This window comes from Oryctolagus cuniculus, chromosome 12 (genome assembly GCF_051225735.1).
Source record: "Oryctolagus cuniculus isolate XC-2025 breed Fujian yellow rabbit chromosome 12, ASM5122573v1, whole genome shotgun sequence".
Classification (NCBI taxonomy): domain Eukaryota; kingdom Metazoa; phylum Chordata; class Mammalia; order Lagomorpha; family Leporidae; genus Oryctolagus; species Oryctolagus cuniculus.
Genome location: NC_142878.1, coordinates 87007670 through 87015126, shown reverse-complemented (window position 1 = coordinate 87015126; position 7457 = coordinate 87007670). Strand labels below are relative to the sequence as shown.

Here is a 7457-nt window from a genome sequence, read left to right as displayed (position 1 = left end):
AATATGGGATGCCAGTGTCCCAGGCAGTGGCTCTGCCCGTTAAGCTACAGCGCCGGCCATTTTTCAACTCTCTTTGCCCTTCTTGCTCACTTCCTCCTCACATGCCCTCAGCACCTACACTCTCCTCACATGGTATTATAATTATCTATTTTCTTCCATATCTCCTCCCATTAGACCATAAACTCCTTGAGGGCAGGTAGTAAAGCCTACTCAATAGTATGCTCAGTGTCTTGTACAGAGCCTGGCTTATCATGGGCATTCAATAAAGATCTACTAAGTGAATAAATGAATGATGTCTCACATTCTTGTCCTGCTTTAATCTTACAAGGTACTTTCATATGTTGACTCTCATAATACTGTGAGACAGGCAGGAGACCATTATCACCCCTTTTTATAGAACTGAGACTAAGGCCAGGGTTATGGCAAAGCAGGTAAAGCCACCACCTGGGATGCTGGCATCCCATATGAGTGTTCGTTGGAATCCTGGCTGTTCCACTTCAGATCCAGCTCCCTGGTGCCTGGGAAAGCAGCACAAGATGGCCCAGACGCTTGGGGCCCTGCACCCACGTGGGGAGATCCAGAAGAAGCTCCTGGCTCCTGGCTCTGGATCGGCACAGCTCTGGCCATTGCGGCCATTTGGAGAGTGGACCAGCAGATGGGAGATCTTGATCTTGATCTCCCTTTCTCTCTCTGTTTCCTCCTTTCTCTGTAACTCTGCCTTTCAAATAAATACATAGATCTTTTAAAAAAAATGAAAAAAATGGAGGTGGGACTAAGAAAGGTAAATAAGGTATAAAACCTGAGGGCAAACAGCCTGCAGTTTTAGGAGACACCAGGAATCCCCTCTGTGGATTCCTGTTCTGGAGTTCTTTTCTGTCTTCAGAACTTGTTTTTTTTATTTGTTACCTGAGCCGAGTGCCAAGGGCAAAACCCACTTATTCCATGAGCCCTTCATATCCCTCCCTGCCAGGTCTCCACACATCACTCTGCTGGTTCCTTTCACTTCTGACTTAGGCCTAACTTTTACTTAAGAGCCATACAATTCCTTCCTATTTGCAGATGAAATATGATAAACGTTATCTTTTTCCATGGATTCTTCAGTTCGTCTGCCTGGCCTCTCCCATTTGCAGGGTGTGACTGTGGAATGCGGCATGAGATGGGGGTGACATGTGAGGGGACGATGTGGCTGACTGGTGTGGCCTGCATGTGCCGCTCAGGGGACCATCAGGGCAAGGGCCTGCACTGCTGAGACCCCACCTCCCATCTCCAACAGATGTCTGGATAAAATGAACGGGTTGGGGGCAGGAGAATGCTGCTGACAAGGCACCAGCAGAGGTTGATTTACCTCTGAAAGTGTTTTGGGTAAAGGTGACTCAGTCAAGATGAGGGGGAGGCTGGCGCCTAGGCTCACTAGGCTAATCCTCTGCCTGTGGCGCCGGCACACCGGGTTCTAGTCCCGGTCAGGGCGCCGGATTCTGTCCTGGTTGCCCCTCTTCCAGGCCAGCTCTCTGCTGTGGCCTGGGAGTGCAGTGGAGGATGGCCCAAGTACTTGGGCCCTGCACCCCATGGGAGACCAGGAGAAGCATCTGGCTCCTGCCTTCGGATCAGCGCAGTGTGCCGGCCACAGTGGCCATTGGAGGGTGAACCAACGGTAAAGGAAGACCTTTCTCTCTGTCTCTCTCTCTCACTGGCCACTCTGCCTGTCAAAAAAAAAAAAAAAAAGAGGGAGAAAGTAGTCATGGCATACTTGCTGACACTAACTGTACAAGAGGGCTTCAAAAAGCTTGTGGGAAAAGGGAATTAACAGTTGCTTACTTTGGTGCAAAAATATATTAAAATCCAAGCGTAGTTTTTTCATAATACCCATCTCCCAGGAACTTTTTGAAGTACCCTGCAGTTTATAATTGCAAGCAGCTGGACTCAATTGTATTCCATTCTCCTTTCCACATATCCCTGAGGATGGAAGTTAAGGAGAAGACAAAGGAGGGAATCTCTTAGGAAGCAAGCAGTCTTTTCCTTAAAAGAGAAAGGACAAAAGCAGTAATTTTACATATCTAAGAAAAATGGAATGTCATGGATGTTTGTGCCTGGCAAATTACAATGCGGGTGACATGCGAGCTTGTTGGTGTTGAGTCAGCTGCACACACAGCACTCAGATCATAAAGCAGTAGCAACCATGGCCTCATGCCACACGGAGCCTTTCCCTGCATCCAACTTACCAGAAAGCTACACAGAAACTTAAAAGTCACACACAGAAGACCTGCCACCTGAGGCATGTTCACTATGTGCCAGGAACTCTGTATCTATTTTTATTCCTTAGAGGACCACTGATGATAAACTCGGATTTCCTAAACGGAACCGAGGTCCAGAGAGGTCAGACAGCCTGCCCAAGGTCACACATGTGGTTGGTAGGTTTCCAGAACTCCCACCGAAGTGTGCTAAGTGAGCTCATGACTCCTAACTATTGGGCTAACCTGCCTCACAGGACACGCACACATCTCTTACTATTTAACGGGTGGGCAACTGCTCCCTCTTCTGCCTATACTACATTTTTTTTTTACATCCATGACACAAACATGGCTTATGTGTTGTGTATTTCTGCAAGTAGACTGCGAATTTCTGGAGGGAAGTGCCAGGCACCATTTTTTATTTTTGTCTTCACAGTCAGCTACGCATTAACTGGCACCCAGTAGGATAGTCTGAAGGCCACCACGAAGGTGATTAAAAAGTGGGAGTCCAGGATTAAAAACAGGCTCTGAAGGAGTAGGATGGGGACAGGGGCATCCATTCGGCGACGTGGTGGTCCCTGGACCCGAGTGAGACGCGTGGATGCGACGATAACTAGCCGGTCAGTGTCTTTCCCTACAAGCGGGGACCCACTGTAGGGGCAGAGGTCACGACCGAGGGCACGAATCACCCAAGGGACAATTTACTTGAGCGCTCTTCAGCAGAAAACCCAGAAGCCGCGCGCAAAGACCGCAAGGACCACCAGGTGGACGCCTCCGTGCGAGTCTGCCCGAGCAGCCAGGGGCCGGGGCCGGCTGCCGGGGTTGATAAAGGGCGCCGAGTGCACCGGCACTCCGCGATAAAGGGGTGTGGCCGCCGGGTCGCACGTGTCCCCGGTCCGGTCCCACAGCGCCGGCACCCCGGGCGCCGGGGGTCTTCCTGACCGAGCACGGGGAAGCCTGGGCGCGCCGGCCGCTGTAAACCGCCCGCGACTGTACCCCCTCTCAACGGCCCGGCGGGGCTGTCTGGGGTCGGCGGCCCCCGAACCGCCTTCCCTACGTCCCTCCGCCGCAGGCTCGCTTCAGCCGACCCAGGCTCTCCGCTCTCCTCTCGCACCGAGCCTACGCGGCGGGGAGAGGGCGCCAGACTGCGCGAGAGTTCCGCCCAAATCCCGCGAGAATCGCCTGCCGCTGCCGCCGCCGCCGCCTCTTACGTCTTTCCCTTTGACAAGTCGCCGCCGCTGCAGCAAAAATAAAGGACACGGCCGCCGCAGCCACTGCCGAGCCGGGCTCGGGTCGCCAGAGCCGCGCCCCACCTCCGCCAGCTCAGGAGCCGCGTACGGTAACGCCTCGTCTCTGCCCTTCTGCCGGTCGTGTGTGTGTGTGTGTGTGTGTGCGCGCTCGGCCGGCCCGGCAAGGCCGGCTGGGGCCGTTCCGGGGCCGCCGTCGCCGCGCGGGGCTGCTGGGGTCCCGGGTGGGCGGCAAGACGGAGGCCCGAGGGCACCTCCGTGGCGCCGTGTGGACCCCTGGCTACAGAGGCCTCTCGTCTCTCGGGCGTCTCCGGAGCCGCGTGAGAAGCCGAGCCGACGGCCACAGAGGGCCGGGGGACCCGCCCCTCCAGGAGATTGCCGGCCCAGTCGCTGGGCCCCTTTCACAGGGGTCGCGTCTCCGACCCTCTCCCCTACCCCTTTATCCGCTAACGAGCGCCCCGCCCTTGGCCGGGGCTCGGGCCGGGGGCTCCGGGGACGGCCGCCACCCGGGTGCCCCCAGTCGCCGGCTGCCTTCTGAGGGGTGGAGGTGGGGACGGCGTGCCTTCTCCTCGCCCCTGCCTTGGGGCGGGGGCAGCTCTTCATCTGGTAAAAACCTTTCTCCCCAGCTCCCGCCGCGTTCAGATAGCAATTTATAAAGCCCCTTGCCGGGGGTGGGGGTGGGGTGGGGGAGCCCGGGCGCATTCTCGGGTCTCCGGGGTGGGATGAAGCCGACGATGATGACAGGAGCTGTCCTGAGGAGCATGGTGAAATCTTTTCTGTGATGGGGTGAGGGTTCCTGGGAGACACGAGGAGGACTGGAGCCGGTACCGTCTCTCCCAGGGGGTTATGTAAAAGACATGCTGTCCATCTTAGAGAGCTGTGAAATAGCCACAGGGTTTACCTTACTTCAATAATAATTAAAAAAAAGTTCATGATTGGAAAATCTGGAAAATCAAATAATAGGAATAACAAATGCGAACAAACCCATCATTGTCATTCTGTCTCCAAGGATGGCATTTTGTGGTTAACATTTTGATGTATTTGCTAATAAACACTTATTCCCAACCCCAGTAGTACTGCCTCATCGTTGAATGAGACTTCCTCTTTCTACATATGTTCCAAAAATGATTTGTTTTAGCTGAATTGTTTCTTTGGCCTGCTTGATTAAAACTAGTTGCTTGTTTATTATAACTGGCTGTACTCTGTCATCGCTGTCTTGTTCGTTGGCTCCTCTTCCTGAATGATTGTCAGCTAAATTTGAAAAAAATCGAACCCCCCAAATTATGTGCATCTAGTGCATATATATTTTTACAATTCTACTTGTGGTGGGTGTTCGAAAAGGGAAAACAAAGAAACTGATTAGTGGGGAAAAAACCCGATAACCTCAAGGTTTTATAAAATTGATCTCCATTGGTTATTTTTAGGCCCAAAATGTTACGTGACATTGTTGCATAGTGCTTCTTGTGGTTAGAGTGGGAGGGGGATGTGCCTTTGATTAGGTGTGTTTCCATAGCTTGTGTTTAGACAGGGAAAAGAGTGTCCTAGGTGTTTTATGCATATTTGTACATGCATATAAACACGTATGTATCCACCTGTACACATTTGTACATTTTGAAAGTGAGTTAAAATGTGTTATTATATGAAGAAAAAAACCCCAATTTTAGGTAGGGCAAAGAATGGTCATAATATTTTCCCCAAATCACATGGCAGGATTATATGGCAAAATGAGACATCTAGGGAGGTTGGAAATCTGGAGGCTTTTAAAAATAGGATAGATTGTCATCTGTCTGGGGTTGCTGTCATTGGAATGGATTGAATGGCCTATTTAGGCTTCTTGTAATTCTAAACTTCTATGAATTTTGCTTTCTCTAAGGTTCCTATCACTTTGTTTCTTAAATTTCCCATCATGCTGTTTGAATGTGATTCTTGCTTGTTCATTTGCTGGGCATGTTTTCCATTCCTAGTGAAGACATCCTGGTGGTGCATGGAGGAGAAAGCAAATGTAAATGGGTCACTTAGTCTACTTACTAATATAAACTTCTCCTGAAAATCCTGTTTGCCTTGAAAGATTTTGGAGCATGTGTTGTTGATTGAATTGTGTTGGTTAGTAGAGGATGCACATAATAAATAGTAGAACAATTCTAATATCCTAAGCATTTCCCCCTCAAAAAAGTAAGTCTAAATTACTTTTTAGTATTTGAAATAGAAAAAAAGGAGTGGGGGACTGGATACATTGAACAGCTAATTTTTAAAAATTCAGACTTGCACAACTTAAAATGATGATATTATATTGTGGTTTGGGGTGTGCGGAGAACTTGTGTTAGTATACAAGCAGATTATGGAACAAAAATTGAATTTTATAGTTGGCCAATTATATAATAACATGTACCAAACTTACTGTAATCTACTGAAGGTAATTTTTTAATATGTTATTTCTCTGTTTATGCAACTTGGGATTCTTTTTAAAAAGATTTATTTATTTATTTGAAAGGCAGAGTTACAGATAGGCAGAGGCAAAGAGAAAGAGAGAGGTCTTCCATCTACTGGCATTGCAGATGGCTTCAATGGCCAGAACTGGCTCAATCTGAGGCCAGGAGCCTGGAGCCCCTTCCAGGTCTCCCACGTGGGTACAGGGGCCCAAGGACTTGGGTCGTCTTCCACTCCTTTCCCAGGCCATCAGCAGAGAGCTGAATTGGAAGTGGAGCAACCAGGTCTCGAATTGGCATCTTTATGGGATGCTGGCACTGCAGCTGACGGTTTTACCCACTATGCCACAGCACCAGCCTCAATAATTTCTTTAATTGTAAGTAAAACTTTGGCTTTTCTGGGTCTCCTACATGGGTGTGGGGCCCAAGCACCTGGGCCATCTTGTGCTGCTTTCCTAGGCACATCTGCAGGTAGCTAGATCAGAAGTGGAGCAGCTGGGACTTGAGCCAGTGTCCATATGGGATGCCAGCATTGCTGGTGTTTGCTTGACCTGCACAGTACTGGCCCCATGGTAAAGTTCTTGTATACCCTTTACTCATATTCACTAATGTCTGTAACTTATATAACCAGAGTGCAGTTATCAAAATAAAGAAATTAGCCTTGATATGTTACTGTTAACCAGTTTTATTTGAATTTCACCAATCTCCACCCCACCTCACATCTTTTTTTTTTTTTTTAGGTTTCTGGACTTAATCCAGGATTGCATTTAATTGTTGTGTCTTTTTTAGTCTTCTTCAATCTCTAACAATTCCTCAGTTTTCTCTTTTTTATATTTTTTATGACCTTAACGTTTTTGATGAGTACAGGTTGGTTATTTTGTAGAATTTTTCTCATTGTGGGGTTGTCTGTGTTTCTCATGATTAGATTGAAGTTATGCATATTTTTCAAGAAAACTACAGAAATGATATGTCCCTCTCAATGCATGGTTTTAGGGGGTTCATGGTGTTATGTCTTATTGCTAGTGGTATTTTAACCTTGACGCTTTGTTAAAATGATTTCTGCTGGGTTCTGACTATAAAGTTACTGTTCTCCCCCCTTGAAATAGATACGTTGAGACTATACAGTTACATGTTTCACCTCACGCTTTCTCCCATTGATTGCAACTTCATTGGTGGATATTGTCTGCAACAATTATTACTGTGGTATTTGCCTATGGTGATTTTGTATTTCTCTTATTTCTTCTATGCTTATTAATTGAATTTCTTCTGTAAGGGTGAGATATCCTTTTCATTGTCATTTATTTATTCAAGTCTTTTTATTTATTTTTTTTCCAAGTCTTTATATCAGTATATCTTTAGAGGTATTTTATTTTATTCTGTGGCTTATAATTCAGTTCTCTCTTTAAGATTTATTTATTTATTTGAAAGGCAGAGTAACAGAGAGATCTTGTATCCACTGATTCACTCCCTAAATAGCCTCAATGGCCAGGGCTGGTCTAGGCCGAAGCCAGGAGGCAGGAGTTTCTTCCCCGTCTCCCATGTGGGTGGCAGAGGCC

At 48.0% G+C, this 7457-nt stretch overlaps 1 protein-coding gene across 9 annotated transcripts in view; it reads left to right on the top strand.

The window, feature by feature from the left end:
- Window positions 1–3374: 3374 nt before the first annotated feature.
- The window catches only part of HERC1 (HECT and RLD domain containing E3 ubiquitin protein ligase family member 1), a 224691-nt gene continuing 220608 nt past the window's right edge, over window positions 3375–7457 (top strand). For 7 of the 9 annotated variants that reach the window (XR_016218234.1, XR_016218233.1, XR_016218232.1 and 4 more), the window contains exon 1: window positions 3380–3567. The gene's annotated coding sequence lies outside the window, so the exon portion shown is untranslated. Of the gene's footprint in view, window positions 3568–7457 lie in introns of all 9 variants that reach the window. The other 2 variants (XR_016218239.1, XR_016218238.1) reach the window with 1 other exon arrangement.